A 17,156-nucleotide genomic window follows, 5' to 3' on the forward strand; every position below is an offset into this window, starting at 1 on the left:
TCCAAGTGGGCTGGGGTTAGCCCACCTCGGGCGGCTTGGGACCAGGCCTGGGACCCTTTGGGAAGGGAAAGCCATGCTGTGAAATGGAGGTTCACACTGGAGAGCAGCATGAGTCATGGCCGCCAGGCCTGAGCAAGCAGTGGCTCAGAGCGGTGGAGATCTGTGCACGGCTGGAGCCTGCACACGGGCAGCATAGGACTGCTTGGGCTCTGCGCGCAGCAGCCTCCCGAGGACACGTGCACAAGTGTTGCACAGGCACTGGCACCCCCTCCCCAGCTGGACATTGCCCTGCAGAAGAAGGCAGAAGAGGGGAAAGATGCAGCCAGAGGATGAGCCAACGACAAGACTGGGGCACACCGGAATCGTCCCCCAGGGACCTTTGCAGCAGGGCAGATGGGGGCGAGCAGAGGGACTAACCCCCAATTTGGGGCTGCACCCAGACCCAGAGGGTGCTGAGGGTTGGGAAGCTGCTCAGAGCCAGGGCTGTTGGTCCAGCCTGCCTCCTTCCCTGCAGCTCAGCAGTACCTGCCCTTCTGCCATGCCTCAGTTTCCCCTCTGCTGTGTTTCATGTCCCCTGGGAAGGGGGTTCCTCCAGGGCAGGGCCAGACTGAGACCCCAGCACTCCTACAGATAGTCCCCAGCTGGGGATGGCGTTGTAGGGGCCACATGGCAGTCAGGATCAGGCACCGGGCTCAGGCCAGGTAGAGGGGAAGGAAGCTGTTTCCAGCACGCATGCGTGCCCGGACCAGGCTTCAGCAGAGCTGCTAGCAAGCCTGCCCACCGTGGGCACGCTGCTGCCGTGCCCTTTGCCAGCTCTGCTTGCCCGTGGGCACTGGCACCTGTGGGCTGCAGGCAGTGCCTCCCGAAACAGCACAGGCAGTCCTTGCGGAGAAGCTGTTGCTGTCCCGGCATGTACCGCGCCGCCGTTATACAACCATGGAGAACCAGCCCAGACCTGCACCCTCCTGCAGAGTGCTGGGATTGGACCCGGCAGTGCTGGCCTCCAGTCCCATCAGGGTTTTTGGCCCCGTGGCAGATCATGGGGCTGTTTCCCCCTCCCAAGTGCACTGCCACCCCATCACCCCTGCACCCCCGACAGGATGGAGACCTTCCAGAGCAAGAGCCCAGCCTGCCGCAGAGGGCAGGGGCTGCGTGCTGCGACACCGGGCTTGGTGTCAGGGTGGGCTCCACAGGCAGGGGTGCTGGGGTGGGTACACTGTGTTCACCAGCGGTTTGTGGTCCCTGGCACCCTGCCCTGACACCCAGTTACAGGCATTTGTTGGTGTCAGGAAGTGAAATAAACAGCGGGCAGTCGCCAGGCAGCGGGACCGCAGGCAGCCCTGGTGTGCAGGGTGTGCAGGGTGCACCAGGCTGAGACACCGCCACCACTGCCTGTCCTCAGGCATGGTGCCTCTCCCTGCCTCCCTAGGGACTGCTGGGACACCTGAAGGGAGCAGGCAGGGCGTTTCTACCCCAGCCAGCTCCTCCTCTCCACACTCAGATGTCCTCCCTGCATCCTCGTGGACCACAGGATGAGTTTTCCTCAAAACTTTTTTGGGACCAAAAAAAAAATAAATTTGCCCTGAACACCTCCATGGTTTGTGGCCTCTGGGCTGCAGTCATGTCCTCAGCTTGGTCAAATGCTACAGTCTGGTGAGATGCTGAGTCCAGCTGTCCCTAAAGGTCCCTGCATGTGGCACAGGGGTGTTATGCTTTGGGGAGCCAGCAGCACTGTCCATCCTTTCATCCCCAGCCAGCTGGCGAAAGGGGAGCCCAGAGAGGAGCCATCTGCCCACAGTCTGCTATGGGCCAGCACACGGAGAGCCACAGCTTTGTCCCCATCGTGAGGTGGCTTTGTGTGCTGGGATGATCCTCTGGATAGACGCTTCCCAGGGCTGGGACGATGGTGGGAGCTGCTGTTGCACAACCACAAAAGGATTTCATCTTCCCAGATAGAAACAAGGTTGAACAGCCCCAAGGAGCTGAGCTTAGAGGGACAGCAAGAGAGGAGAGGGAAGGAGATGTTAAGACAAGTGGGAGATGATGTCGAATGACAGCATCGATTACAAGAGGAGCTGAGGAAGGTGGAAACCAGCTGGATCACGCAGGAGGGTGAAAAGAGTGCACCAGACACACAAACAACCTAAGATTCCTCCTGCCTGTCTGTGCCAGAGCCAGTGTGACTGCTCCACAAGGTTAATGGGATCTATTAGAGGAGATAAGGAGGCTGCTAAGCAGTAAAATGTTCCCGAGAAAGTGAACTTCCTCATTCCCGCCAAGAAAGGGAGATTCATTCAGAGCAAACAGCACCAGAACAAATAAAACAATCAGAAACAGCAAGTTCTCAAACCCAGACAAACACCCCAGGGACCCGGAAGGCTTTCGCGTAGCAAGAGCCATGCTTGGAGCAAACACTTCTACCCAGGGGACTGCCACATAATGAATGAGCAATGGGAGTTAAAGAAGGTGCCAGGGATTAGACAGGATTTAGGGGCCTGGGGGACCTGGCCAATTTGCTTTAATTGATCATTAGAAACAGCATAATCCCCAGGAAAATCAGTGTGGGAAATCCGGGCGTCCAGGCTCCGGGGAGGACTTTGCTGGGGCTTACAAGTGGGCACAAGTCACGGAGGGGTTGTCTCCATCTCAGAAGGGTCCCGAGCATGAGCGGCTCGGCTTGTGCTGCGAGCCCCCCCGGGGGCTGCCCACAGCCTGCACAGCCCAGCTGCCTGCACAGCCCAGCTGCCCGCACCTTCCAGCTGCCCGCACCGTCCAGCCCCAGGGGCAACGCTTGGAAAGCAGCCCAGGGGCAGAACAGAGGGACACGGGTTGACTCGCACCCTGGGGAAGGCTGACCTCTCCATCCTGTCCCTCCACGTCCCACCCAAGACTGCCCACGGGCCATGCCCCGGGAAGGCGCGGGCAGCGGGCTGGTGACCTCAGTAGGGGTGACAGTGGGGGCAGCTCTGTGCCACGTTTATACCCTCCCCAAACACTACCATGGAAATTTCCCCTGAGCTCAGCACTTGGGTTTCCCTGGCTGGTGTTTCAGGTCTGCCCTGCCAGCCGTCCCAGCCTCGTCAATGATTACCAGGGACAGAGGCTGCCCAAGAGACACCGGGGCAGGAACGGATCAGGTACGACATTCCCAAACAAACACAAACAGCCCTCGCCGGGGCAGGGTGCCAGCTCCCGCTGTCTCCTGCAACAGCCCTTTGCTGACACAGCTGGTGGCATGCGAGGCCACCCTACTGCCTGGCCACCCAAGGGTGAAGACACCCCAGAGAAGCCCGACCCTCCTCCCTGCCCCTGCAAAGCCAATATCCATCGTGACAGCCTCGACAGCCTCCTCTGCTGCTGGAGGAGATGCCCGCCCCTGCAGAGGCGGTGGCACGGCGGTGCTGCCCCATGGCCACTGCTACCGGCTCCTGTGTGCCGTGTGTGTTTGCCGAGGCAGGCGTGGTGGGGAGGAGGGCACCCGCCGGCCGGTCGGTACCATACAAGGAGAGGAATGTGGGTGCAGGGCACACCCCGCTCCCGCTGCCTGCCCATCACCCTGGCATCACCCTGGCAAAGTGACGGCTGCTTCCACCCCTTCCCCGGCCACCCCTGGCTCTGGGGAACGGCCAAAGTTCAGCCCTGCTTGGGGTTGGCTCCCGGTGTGGTGGGCAGCTTTGCGTCGCAGCTGGTCCATGATCCCCGTCCTGTTCGGGGACCTGGAGGCGGTGGCAAAGGCACCAATAAACCCCAGCAGGGTCAGACAGCTGATGACCCACTGTGAATTGCCTTTCTTATCATCAGCCCTCATCACAGGGAAAATAGCCGCCCAGCTCATATACACCAGATTTCCATGGTCCTATCTGGTGGGGATGGCCCCTGCAAAGGGGAAGAGACCCCTGGAGCCCCCCCGCACTTGAGCAGCTGCCTTGGAAACCTGCTTTGAACCCCATCTCTGCTGCCCAAGGCTGGGCTTGGACCATGTCCCCTTTCCCACCCCACCCCATGGAGCCTCCAGGAAATCCTCTCACTCCTGGCTGAAGAAGGAAGGGGGGTGTGGGGCTCCCCTCCATTGCACCTTAAGATGGGGGACAGCACAAAAAGTAGCTGCATCACCACCACGATGCTCGTAGCACAGCCCTGTCCCCATGTCCCTGGGGAGGGGACTCGTTCTGCCCTCCAAGCATGGGGGGGTAGAGGGAGCCTCTGTGCCCTGACACCCCCACCCCATCGCAGCTCAGCAGCCCCTGTGCAGGCAGTGCCCAGGCAGGACCCCCCCCCCAGGGCTCCTGCCCCAAACTTGGCAGAGGGGACCCTGCAAAGGGGACAAGGTCGGGGCCGCAGAGGGACCTCCAGCGAGCAGCCTCCCCTGCAGCCAGCGGGGTCACAGGCCGCTGCTGCGCAGGCAGAGATAAGGGGCCCTGGAGCTGGCTGGCGATGCAGCGTGGCGTTCAAGCGTGTTTGTTTTGTCTGAGCCCTCCTCCACCCTGTGCGACTGCATGCAGCCAGCAAAGCTGTGGCCGCTGCCCGGGTGCTGCCTGCTGAAGCCGGCTGCCGTAACCCCAGCGGGGCTAAGGGTTGACTCCGAAGCAGGAGATCTCCTGGGCTGTGGGATCTCCCAGGCTGTGGGATGACAAGCTGGAGTCCCTGCCATGGTTTTTGGTCTTTGCTTCTTGCTGTGGAACCTCCCTGGCGTTTTAGAGAAGGGCTCCCCAGGCGAAAGGCCCGGTCAGTCCTGCACCGGGGGCACCCAAGGCTCGGAGGAGGTGGCAAGAGATGGTCTGCGAGAAGCCACCACCCTTCTGGAGGGTGTGTGGGCCCTGTTTGTACTTGCACCAGTGCAAAGCAGCGCGACATTTCCAGCCCTTCCCCTCCACCCCTGGAGAAACTTCCCCCTGAACCTGTCTGTACTGTCCCCTCAATCACTTTTTGGTAATTCTTTCATGCCTACAGCAGAAGACACACTGGCAAGGTCAAAGATAGTCCTTGGCCACCTTTGAGCCAAACACAGCTAAACCTCCTGTCTCAGAGATCTCAGAGGCATGAAATGGGGCTTCTGACCCGCCAAGAGCATCCCGGTGCTCTGGAGTGTGAAACATCAGCGTGGTCCCGTTTCCAAACAGCAAGCTCTAGCACAAGTGTCACACCGCCTGCCCGCAGCCACGCTGCTTCTGCTGCCTGAACAGCTGCTGCTGCCCCACACTTCCAGGAGAAGCCCCATGAGGATGTTCAAGCCGGGGTGATGCAAGCAGGCAGGATGGTCTTTGCGTGCTGGAGCCCTTCGGCTGCCCCAACCCTCCCTGCGGCACCCCAAAGCACACCCCTGCGCAGGCTCGCTGTGGGTGACACCGGTTGTGCGGTGGGGGGGGGCATTGCAGCTGGGTTGGTGCCCCGGGAAGATGCTCCCACAGGCGGAAGGGGAGGTGTGCCGGGTTGGGAGCTGCCAGGCGCCGGGCCGGTGGCTGCTGCCTTGCCAGCACCCTGTTACTCATTCTTCAGGAGGGAGACCTTTGGACTGCGGAAAGTTCGAGGCTTGGGGAGGGTATGGGTGAAGGCAGAGTCCAGGCTCAGATCCGGCTGTCCAACCTCCCTCGACTGGGGTGACCGCCGGGCTGGGGACGCCTGTTTGCAGGGCTGGGGTGAACGCATTATGCAGCGGCTGGTGCATCTCCCAGAGTGGCAAAGCGCATACATCAGGAGGCCCTTTTTAGCTCCCCCGTTCACTCACGTCCCCCTCAGTTTGGGCTAGGCCAAGTTAGGGGGGGGATGTCAGACCCCGCAACCCGTGTGCAGGATGAGCGGGTGTGAGCACGGGGCGTGCGGAGCCCTGGCTCTGTCTTGGGAAGGTCCGAGCTGCAGTGCCATCCCGCCATGGTGTGAAGGGGCTCCTTGGAGCATGGCTGGCGGCCTGGGGACAGGCGACCCCACACCAGTGCAGCTGGCTCCTGCACCCCGGACTACGCTCACGCGGCCACAGCAGCAGTCCCAGCCCTGTGCTTGGCAGCGGGGAGGGACCACCGGGCACCGCGGCTGCTTGTCGGCCGCTTCGGCTCCCAGCCGGGACCGGCTTCCTCCCATGGAGGCTCCCAATTAAACCAATTTCTTGGACGGCTCCAGCGATGCAGGAGCCAGAGGCTTTGTAGTTGTGCAGCCCCTTGGGCCACCCCCGGGGTCTCCCTGTCCCCCCAGAGCCCTCCCCATCGCCGGGGCAGCACCTGCTCTCTTGTATAACGCGTGGCCCCGATCCCCCGGGGCAGTGCCGCCGCCAGCCCTGCTGCTCTCCACGAGCCTTATTGGGAACATATCCCAGCAGGGGCTGAGCGCCGGGGACTGTCCCGGCCTCGCCAGGCGAAAACAAGGCAGCACCGTGCTGGGATGCGAGCCGGAGGCGCCTCTGAAGCTGCCGCCCGGCCCGGGTCCCGCTGGTGCCAGCCCGCTGTGCCCAGGAGCCGTGGCGCCAAGCAAAGTGGCACATCAAAGCCCTTCTTGCCTTAGCTCCTCACGGCCCCCGGCCAGGCACAAAGAGAGGATTTGGCTGGGGAGTGGCAGGGAAGACAGGGAGGCAGGGCCAGGGCCCCTGTGGGGCTGGGGCTCGGGGACATGCCAGCCCTGGCCGTGCTGGGGAAATGGGCGTCTTCCCGCTCCCCACTTGCCGGAGCTCAGCCCCAGCATGTAACAAATACTCAGAGTGGTTGGGGTGGAGTAAGGATGGGAGCATCCGCGTGGGAACGCAGCGGATGACAGGGCAAGGCTTGCAGGCACAGCCTGTGCTGATGGCCGGGGGCACAAGGGACAACAGCCGGGTGGGCTGAGCGGTTCATCCCGGGGCACAGGAGCTGCACTCCCGTAAGCCCAGGACAGACGGACAGACAGCACGGGGGCAGGGACCTGTGCTGTCTAATGGAAGGATGCTCTGAGGTGCTGGTGCAGCAAACTCCTGGGGCTGTGACTCCAGGGAGACAGACCCAAAGGCGTTCCACGCCGGGTGGGACGGTGCACGGACACGTGCCCGGGTCCCTGTGCCAGCCCGTGGTGTGGGGACAGTGCTGGGGGCAGGAGGGACGTGGGCTGGGGCTGGCCGGCAGACAGAGCCCGTTTGTTGGTGGCGGCACTGCTGCTGACCCTGGTGTGACCAGGACCGTGGGAGACTGCACCCGCACAGGGACGCACACACAGCCCGGCACACACATGCACGCACCTCCGGACACATGCACAGCTCCATGCTCAGAGGGACCAAAGCCTCATTGTGTCCCCGGGCAGCCTCTGGGATGGCTAAAGGCTCCAGAGGTGCAAGCAAGACCCTGCTGCAAGGGAGTAGGGTGTGAGCAGCTCGGCTGCCTGTGACAGCGTTTTGGGAATTCAGATCCAGTGGCAGATACGGGGTGGAAAACGCTGGTGCTGACATTGTCCAGAGCCCTGGCCCCCCCCCAGCCCCCGGGGCTCTGGGGCTGAAGGCAGCGGCGCTGCAAAGAGCCTGAATGGCAAAACACGGAGCAACTGCCTGCCTGCAGGCTCTGGCAGACAGGGTAATTATTGTTATTATTGTTATTACACTAACAATAACAGTAACAATAACAGCTACTGCTTGCTACAATTGCATCATTGCTGGCATCATCGCCATTATCATTTCACTTAGAAACTGCCGCCCCAAGGGCAGAAGTGCAATGGGAAGGGGAACCCACCCTGCACGGGCGCTTGTCCTGCGGTCTGTCCCCTCTCTCAGGGCACCGACACCCCAGGATTCTGCTTTATTGCCTGCAGGTGCTTTAGGGTCTGGATTGAACGGGACAGACAGATGGGGCTGGAGACGGACTGACAGCTCCAGAGCACCCTGCTGATCCAGGGGCTGTGCCTCTTCCCTGGGTGGCTCCTGAGCGCCCTTGCCAGGAGCTCACCCCATCCCTGGGGGCCTGGCAGGGTGTCATTTGGAAGACAACCAGGGCCGGTGTCACTGGCCAGAGCTCTGCCTCTGCCAGGGAGGATGCCCCGCTCATGGGAAGGGACTGCTTGGCTTTCCAGCTCTCCTCCCGCCCCAGCAAACGTTGCTGTTAATGGACGGATTATTAGGGAATTAGGGGGTTGTGCGGTAAGCAGGTCTGGTCTGTGGGCTGCTGAGGGACAGGGATTACCCTGGGACAGCGGCTTAGTGCCAGCACCTCTCCAGCCGGAGCCAGTGCTGCCAGAGAGCTGAGCCCCATTAGTGCTGGCGCCCAGCCCAGCTGCAGCACCCAGGCTCTGCTCCCTCCAGGAATCTGAAGCAGGGATGCTGCATGCCTTTCTCCCTCCATGTCACCTGCCTATCCTCGACCTCCAGGTCCCGGAGGGGTCCTGCTGCATGGCTGGGGCTCCCAGCTCTACTAGAGACCGAGACGGGGGTGCCAAATCTCCTGGTGTGGTGGAGCAGTGCCTGGGAACCAATATTACCCAAAAGCTTACCGGCTGCCCTGGGCAAAGGGAAGCAATCCCCAGCTTCCCGTAACTGCTCGCTCTTCCCTAATTTCACACTTATGAGAAGCACACAGACACTCAGCACAGGCAGCCTGCACCCAGCAAAGGCCACCCATCCCTCCCGCTCTGCCCTCACTGCCTTTGCCCCAGGCTGCCTGCTTCCTTCGGGATGCCGTGAGGGAGCAAAGCAGCCAGTGCCTGGGGCCAGGCAACTGCTGTCCCTTGCAGGGCTGAGCCCGGGAGCACCCTGGAGCATTTCTGGCCAGCCCCAGCTCTGCCCTGCTGCGTGCAACGTGGCTGTGACGGAGCTCACGCATCTGCTGAATGCCACCGCGTCACCGCGCAGAGGGGAGGAAGGTCCTTCTCTCCCCAGAGAGCAAATCCCTCCTCTGAGCCAGGCCTGGATTACACTAAGGAGATTGCTGCAGCAGCAGGTCTACCCAGGAGCCCTCCCCGCCACCCTGGGGCTGCAGCGTCATGCCGAGGGGGTGGGGGAAGGAGCACACGTGTGGGGACAGGGGAGCACACACAGAGACCCTCTGCCAGGGTCTTGGGTTGGGCATCCCACCGGTACCTGAATCACTGAGGCTGTGACCTCTTGGCATTTTTCTGCTGGGGAAACAGAGAAGCAGCGTGTCATTTTAACAGCTCTGACATGGCGTGTCGTGGCTTCTCTGTTTCCCTGATACAAAAATGGCAGCAGCGTTAATGTTCTCCTGATACATCCCAGCCCTGCATAAAATCTGCTTGCTATCAGAAGACAAGCTCTGTTGGAAAGTTTCTATCCAGCTACGTTCTGACCTCCCCGGTCCTGAACCCCAGCAGCTCCCAGTCCATCCCAGTCACCTCTGCCAGCTCCCCTCCCCTCTGTCTGCCCGGCACAAAAGCTTTGCTTGCTGGTGAGCCACGGGCATTGCCAGCAGAGCAGAGCAGGGTCAGGCTGCGAGCGGGGCCTGACTCTGCACACATGCTGGATGTGATTAGGCAGCTGGAGACTGCTGAGAATAGCACGGCCGCACCATGGGAAAGCTGTAATACTAATTAATCCAGGCACCAGCTTGGGGCTGGGTTAGATCTTTCAGGACTGGTGGGGATTTGGGCAAGAAGAGAAAATGCCCCTGCAGTGCGTGGGTGCCTAACCAGCACCTGGGTCTGGCAGCCCATCCCCGGGCTGCATCCCTGCCCCACGGCTTGGGGTGACCCGCTCCTGCCCGGGGCTGGAAGAACCGTCCCCTGCTCCCCTTCCACCACCCTGGGGTCACTTCAACTCAGACCTCAGTGGCCAAGAGGGGCCAGGTGGGAAGGTAACAGGATTGCTTCATGGTCCAGAGGGTACTTTGAGGTCCCTGGCTGTCTGATCCCCACCCCGGCCGTGGGCCAGCCTCCCGGTGTGCTCATCCCTGCGGCATCCGGGGCAGCCGGGAGCCAGGCACAGCGCTCTATATAAGTCCAGCATATCTGCGCTCTGCCTGATGCTCTGATCGCAGTGGCAAGTGGGCGCCGGGCCAAAAAATGCCTTTCCCTTCCTACCTTCCCAGGGCAGCAGGACTGATGGAGCTGGAAAGCTCCTGGGGAAGGCTTAGGAGAGAAACCAAACCCCAAGGCTGGCCTGGTCTCCCTCCTCCCCGCCTCTTCCGCTGCACCCCATCACTGGGACGGGTCCCATCACTGGCGGGTTATCTGCTGCCATGGCTCAGCCAGCTCTGCAGGCTTGCCTTCAGCCTTCTCCTCCTCCTCCTTCCCCCGTGAGCCTCAAGCTGCTTCTGAGCAGCCTCGCACCAGCTGCCCACCAGCTCTCACACCTTCTGCCACCCTCCGTCAGCCTGAGAGCTGGCAGGGTGGTCTCCTGTAGGGCAGCTTCCAGGGATGGGTCCTCAGCACTGGAGCAGGAGCCAGCCCTCGAAAGCATCCAGTCACCCTGAACCCCAGCTCATCCTATCCAGATGTCGTGGTTAGGGATCGTTTGGAAGTGGGGAACGCATGCACCCACATGTACCAACCGAGGCACTGGTGCCCAGGTGGGCTGAGGAAGAAGTTGCAGGTACTTTCCAGCCCAAACCACTTCCAAGAGGGATCAGCTCCCAGACACATCAAAACCAGAACATTTGCTTCCTGTTTCAAGCTTCTTTTTTTGCATTAGGACTGATTATTTTTAACTGAAGCCATAAACATAGAAACAGGCACTGTGCTTCTGCTAACTTTGTTTCTTTTGGGAATCCCCCAGTCTTCGGGTCTGAAAGATCCCACAGATGATGCTGGACTAGCGTGGAGGAAGCCTGGTGCGGAGGACCTCCGGGCTGAAAGCTATGTGCTGTGCCCTGTATTTTTAGGAGCTGGAGCCAGCCAGCTGGATCCCACTCAGGACCCTCCCCTACCTTGCTTTGACCCTCTAAACTCTGGATCTCCAGATCAAGATGCCTTGCGGCACCCAACAAGCTTCTGCCCCCAGCAGTGTTGTGCTGCTGATGAAGAAAGTAATGCAGAATAGGGCTTATTTTTTGTTTAAAGCTGGTCTCTTCAGGTGTTTGCCATGTATATAATATTAATCAAGTTTGACGTACCCGTCCCCGGAGAGGGAACATATTTTGAAGCTGCCGTTTGCATTGCAGGGGCTGACGCAAGACGCGTGCCCAGGGCCGTGCGTGTGCAGCAGTGCTGGAAGGATCAGGCCATCCTGGTCCGTGCCCGGCTGGGTACAATACAGCAGTGTGATGCAGGAGTGCCCCAAGGCACCCGTGCTGTGCCACTGGGTGACTCTGCCTGGATGTGCCCCTGGGAAGCACAGGTCCTGCAAAACCCCAGCTGCGCGCGGGCACCGCACCCCTGCCGCAACCCCTTCCATGCCTGGACTCCCGCCGAGCTGCGGTCCGGCCTTGCCGGAGGAGCTGCTGTTCGGCCTGTTACCATGTTTGGGTGTTTTTGAGCCGGCGGATGACTCAGATCTTCGTTCCCAGGACTTGTTTACACAGCCGGAGGGGGGAGCAGGAACGTGCGTGAGTGCAGCTGGCAGCGCGGCGGCCGGGCAGTGGGGCTGGCCCTGCCGCCCGCTCCTGTGCTTGTGCCAGGGACGGCGAGGGACGGCTTCTCCTTTCGGAGCGGGAGCTCGCTGGACCCCCGCCAAGCACAGGAGAGCCCCTGGGAGGGACGAGCCCAGGCTCACACGGGGAGGCAAAGGCAGACCCGGGCGCGCTGCTCCAGAGCAGGTTGTTTCAGGTTGCTTTACCCACTCCTAGCAGGATCGGCCCACCAGCGCCTTTTTCCCTTGCTTAATTCTGATGCTGTGCAGTCCCTTGCCCTTTGCCAGCTGTGCCCATGGCGTGGCTACGCCGCTGTCCCACCGCCGGCTCTCTCAGCTAGCAGCTGGCACGCGTCCCCTGGCATGCCTGGCTGGTGGAGCTCGTGCCATTGGGGTTTCTTGGAAATCAAGCCACTTCTTTGGTCTGGAATTGCAGCTCAGCAAACACAGTGCAAAAATCCCCAGGGTTGAGCAATGAGTCGCTGCTCTCCTGCCTCGCCCCCGCCATCTGGCGATGCCGACAGTCTCCGGCGCAGCCCCTGGCACGGTGCCCTCCGTGAGGGAGGGAAGATGGATGTCTCTGGGCTTCTCCAGGTGGCTGCTTTCATCCAGATGCCACCAAGAAAGCTGTAGCAGGGCAGGCAGAGATGCAGATGAGCGGAGGGGAAGGCTGTTGTGGGCACAAGTGTTGGGTTTCCGCAGCCTTCAGCTCCACGACGCTGGAACAGGACCCCGGGGGCTTGTTCACAGCCCTGTGGTGGGGCCGGTGCTTGCAGAGCCTGGGAGATATTTCTTGCTCCACAATCTTCATCGAAACAGGTTTGTTTGCCATTAAGTGTTGGCTTTGTGCTGAAAAGACAATCTTTTCCAATTACTTGGTTCTCAACTATGAAAATATCTGGCTTTACAAAGAAAATGAGAGAGGGAGAGAGAAAAAATTATTGAAGCAGGCTCTTCCGCCTCTATTTTACCATCCCCGCGTGCCCCGAGCAACGGGCTTACCCTTTAGCAAAGCTCTGCTGGGAAGCGGCGCCCAGCCCACGCTGGCACAGACCCGGCGCAGCCTGCCCGGCCAGGCGTACCTGCCTGGGGAGCTGAGCTCTGGGGGCTCTGTCTGGGGGAAAAACTCGTGGCTTCGCAAAGAGGGGGTGCTTTGGGACCGGCCAGCTCGCTCGCTCGTGCCTGGTGCCAAGGTGGCACGTGGCGGGGAGGAGAGCCATGCCGTGCCGTGCCATGCCGTGCCGTGCCGTGCCGTGCAGCCTGGCTGCTCCATCCTTGCAGGCGCTGGTGCGACGGAGGCGATGTCACCTCCATGGTGGTTTTAATCCCTGGCTGGAGCTGAGCAGGCAAAACATGGCTCTTCTACAAGACCGAAAGTGAAAACTGCACATTTCCTGAATGCGGAAAGAGTCGAGCAGAGGAAGAAAGCGGCTGAGTAAAGCAGCCTCCCGCGTCCCAGCGCCTGGGGGAAGCACTCGGGTGGAAGCAGTCGAGCAACAGCAAATGCTGTCTGCTGCAAGGCAGTGCGCCAGCCCCGGCGGCCACGGTGCCGTGCTGCTCTGCAGCACCGTGCGCGGCAGGGCTTGGTGGCGGTGGGCTGCAGCCATGAGATGAATTAAGGACCAATAGTGCTGGGGAGCGTTTGTCAAGGAGCTTTGCAGGTGTCCTGGGTGCTGGGTAGTGGGTGCTGGAGCCAGGTAGGTGCTTGCAGGGTGGGAGAGCAGGCAGCTCCTGCCTGTGTGTGGTGGAGTGCTGAGATGAAAGGGCTCTTCGGAGGCACTGCTCCTCGCTCAGCCCGCTCAGCGCCAGGGCTCTGGGGATGGACGTGTCACCGGTGCCACCACAAGCCCACGAGAGTGAGGGAGGCTGAAAACAAACCCTCTGAGCAACCTCTGCCCCCTGCTCTGCTTCGATGTTCCCAGTCCGCACTCTCATCCCCACACAGTGCATGGATGTGGGCAGGATTAGTGGGGAAACTGAGGCACGGGGATGCTGAGCGGCACGCTGGCGTGGCGCCTGCAGCACAAAGTCGCCCCACTCTCTGGACAGGCACCATAGCTGTGTTCAGCTACATCCCCCTTCGATACTCGGGCTGCAGGAGGGGAAGGGTCTGTAAAATGACCCCAAAACCCCGGGCTGCCCCGCGAGGCCTTTCTCCACAGCACCACAGCCCCTCGTTGGCAGGATGGCTGCTGGATCTGGCCAGGGAGCGGCCAAAATTACCAGTCTGCCGCAGCCGATCCTGCAGTCCTTGCCTCCGGGGCGGTGTTCCCGGGGGATCCGGGAGCCTCTCCAGCACTTCCCCCCAGCTCCCGGCCGCACTGCACAGCCGCAGGCATCCTCCCAGCCCGCCCGACCACGGCAGCTCCCCGGGCTCTCCTTCAGCTGCGTTCTGCGGACATCCCAGGGCTTTCCTCCACCCCGCCCTGCCCCAGCCATCCCCATCCCCGTTTGAGAGCAGAAACCAAAGCCTGGCCCTTCCTGCCTGCCCACAGCGTCTCACAGCCACTGCCCAAAATAGCTGAAAAAGCCCTAAAATAGCCTGCTGCTGCCCACTCAGCCCATTCGGTACCCTGAGGAAGACGTAGGCGTGCATGCAAGGGTAGTGGTGGGCAAGCAGAGGGACCAGCCCAAAAAAATACATCCCGTGGGAGCATGATTTCCCCAGGGTTTCACAGGAAAACAGCTGTTGCTGTGGCGACAGCTCAGCGCTTTCTGCTTCCTCCCGCAAAATGGGGTGAGCATGACGTCAGCAGCCCGCCGTCCGACAGCGAGCGCAGCTCCAGCCTCTCCCAGCCATGACTCAGTGCTAGCACCAGCACCGGCCCCGCCTGGCCCCTGGCAGGATGAGGACGTGACTTCCCCGGTCACCCTCTCACCATGCCTGGGCATCTCCACCTTTCCCAAAGTGCCCGTCAGGTAGCGGGACATGGAGCCTGGGTCGCACTCAGCATGTTCAGGCTGGGAGATGGGGTGTCCCCATCCTCTCCAGCCCTGTTCTGGCTTAGCCATAAATCACCTCCAACGTGCCACTACCGTGCAAGTGATGGTAACTCAGGCCGAGCCACCTCTGTTCAGGCTCCTTCCACCTGCCTCCCCTTTCCATCCGGGGCAGCTGGCGGGGACCCTGCTTCCCCAGAGCATCCTCGCTGCAAGTGAAATGCTTCCTAGTGCCCTCGGGTTAATCCTGCTCCGCTGTCGAAGCACCCAGGGGAGATGCTCAGCTGGAAGCTGTCAGAGGTTCACGAGCCAGGGGAGCAGGAATGGGGTAAGCTGGGTATAGGTAAAGCAAATTGCCCTCTGCCCCCCAGGGATCAGCTCTCCTGACATGCTCATGTGTGTCCCAGTGAATGCTAATCCCCCTCTATTAAACTCAGATTACATAAAAGTCTCTTTTTCCGGCTCTGGCTCTCCCTTCCCGCTCCACACCACCCGAGGACTCCTCTTCCCACCTCCCCCATCTCCGACACCGGGCCAGTCTCAGGGGCTGGGCTGTCCTGACGTGCCCCTCTCCCCTTGCGGAGCCAGATACGCGCAAGCGGTCCCCGGAGGGTGCCCCCCCCTTCCCAGCCAGGCACCCCAGGAGTCCCTCCGCTTGGCAGGGTGCACAGACACCCCCCCCACCAAGTCGCCTGTCCCCAGGATGTGTCCACCTCCACGTGCTCCATGTCCCTGTTCCACATGCACGGCTCATGGACTTCATCTGACAGGGCCGCACCAACGGCACTGCTGCCCTCTCCCCTCAGCCCACCGCCACCACAAAGCCGTCGTGACAGGTTGTGATGCGATACAGCTCAAAGCAAAGACAAGGCAGGTGGGTGCTGTCAGCTGGGGCACGGAGCCGGTACCGGCTCCCCTTGGATGTTTGCAGGCTGCTCTGGGGCCAGGAGGTACAGTGGGGGGGTCAGACGTGGTCGACCGGAGCCTTCACCCCAGCTCCACAGCCCTGGGCACCAAGGGGTCTGACATCTTATTCCTGCAGTCTGCAGAAAGGCTGTAGGGGGTACCAGACCTAAAACCCCACACGTGGTTCATGCTAACTTCCCGTGTACCCAAATCCCGGCCCGGAGCAGCCCACGGTGGGCTCTGCAAGCAGGGCAGCACCTTGCCCTGCTCCAGGCAGCAGTATGATCCCACGTCTGGCTGTGAAATCCCACAGGAGCATCCCCGACGGAGCCAGCTCCCTGCACCATTCCCTGCTGACGGTCAGTCTCTGCAGCCGCTCCAGAGCTACATTGGCCAGGGCAAGCCGAGAAGGGCCACGCGCCCGGTGCACCACCAATTCTGCTTTGTGGCACTTAACTGCCCCCTCTGCTCCTTTTTTCACCTCAAATTCATGCACAAAATAAATCCAACAGCCTTGTTCTGCAGCCCAGACTGGCAGCGGAGCCATGGCACAGCCGGGCATGGGGTGCTGGGTGAGGGGGTTACGGCAGTGAGCAGGGGGATGCTCAGTGGTGCACAGCCACCCTCTGCGGCAGGACTGTCACCCCTCCCTATAAGCAATTGCCACCTGGCCACTGAAGCCTTTGCTCCCCTCTTTCCTTTTGGTCCTCTGGCATCTTCCCTGCCCACAGCCTGGTGGCAGGCGCAGGGGGTGCCCAGGACCCCTGCCCACATCGTTCCCAGCGTGGAAACTTGCTAAAGGCATCTTACAAGCTCATCTGTTTGTGCCCAGAGGACTTTCGGAGGAGGCAGGGCTAGGAGCTGTGGTGTGATGTTTTTCAGGAGCAGTTCTCCTGAGAAGGCAAGGAAAGGACCAAAAGTCACAGCTGCCCTATTCCTGCTCGTTGCCACCCACTGAAAACACCCAACCAAAGGAACAGCAGAGAAACTGCACCCAGCACCCCAGCCTCTCCCGGGGGCTGCAGCATCTCAGCCAGGAAAGCCAGGGACTGTCCCAGGGAGGCTCCACTCTGCCCACGCCGGGACATGGCAGCAGCAGGCTCCTGAAAGCCTTTGGCTTGCTCCCCTGACATCTCCTCCTTGGGGTTTCTCAAATAGGCTCTGGACCCCCACCCACCTCTGAGCAGAGCCCAAGTCTGGGTGCCTAGACACCCCGGGTCTCTCCTTATCCCCGTGCTCAGCCCCAGCAAAGGGGCCAGGAACCACCACCAGCCCCCCTGGGTCCCCACGGCCCCTCCTCGCCTGGCCCCAGTCCAGCCGGGATCCCCCGGCCCCCGGCGTGCTCAGCGCCGTTTGTGTGCTGCTGCCCTGGTTACCCGCCACTGAGTCACCACGAAACCGCCCCGCGCGGGCAGGGAAGCCCAGGCTCATATTTTCCACGGGAACCCTACAACTCATTCAACCTTTCGAGGTGGGGAGAGCTGTCGACAGGGTGTTATACAGAGCAGGGACCTCCCAGGGACCGGCACTGCCTGCACAGGGAGCAGCCAAGGACACGTCCAAGTCCTGCGGGGACCTTGGGGTCCCTTTGGAGCAGCGCAGCCACGGGCTGCTTAGGGGCAACGTGTGAAGGCAGCTGTGGGATGGTTTGCTCCATCACCCATTCAGCTGCATCTTCATCCCCACGTCCTCGCCCGTGCTGCCCTGCACTTTGCCCCCCAGTCCCAGACACAGGGACCCTGCCAGCCCCAGAGTCACGAGGTTTCCAGGCAGAGCTGGTCTGGCTGCAGAGCAAGGAGCTGGGGGAAGTGAGCTCAAATGCTAGCGAGATGAGGCAAAGCTTGGGCAA

The sequence above is a fragment of the Grus americana genome, chromosome 12 (genome assembly GCF_028858705.1).
Source record: "Grus americana isolate bGruAme1 chromosome 12, bGruAme1.mat, whole genome shotgun sequence".
Lineage (NCBI taxonomy): Eukaryota > Metazoa > Chordata > Aves > Gruiformes > Gruidae > Grus > Grus americana.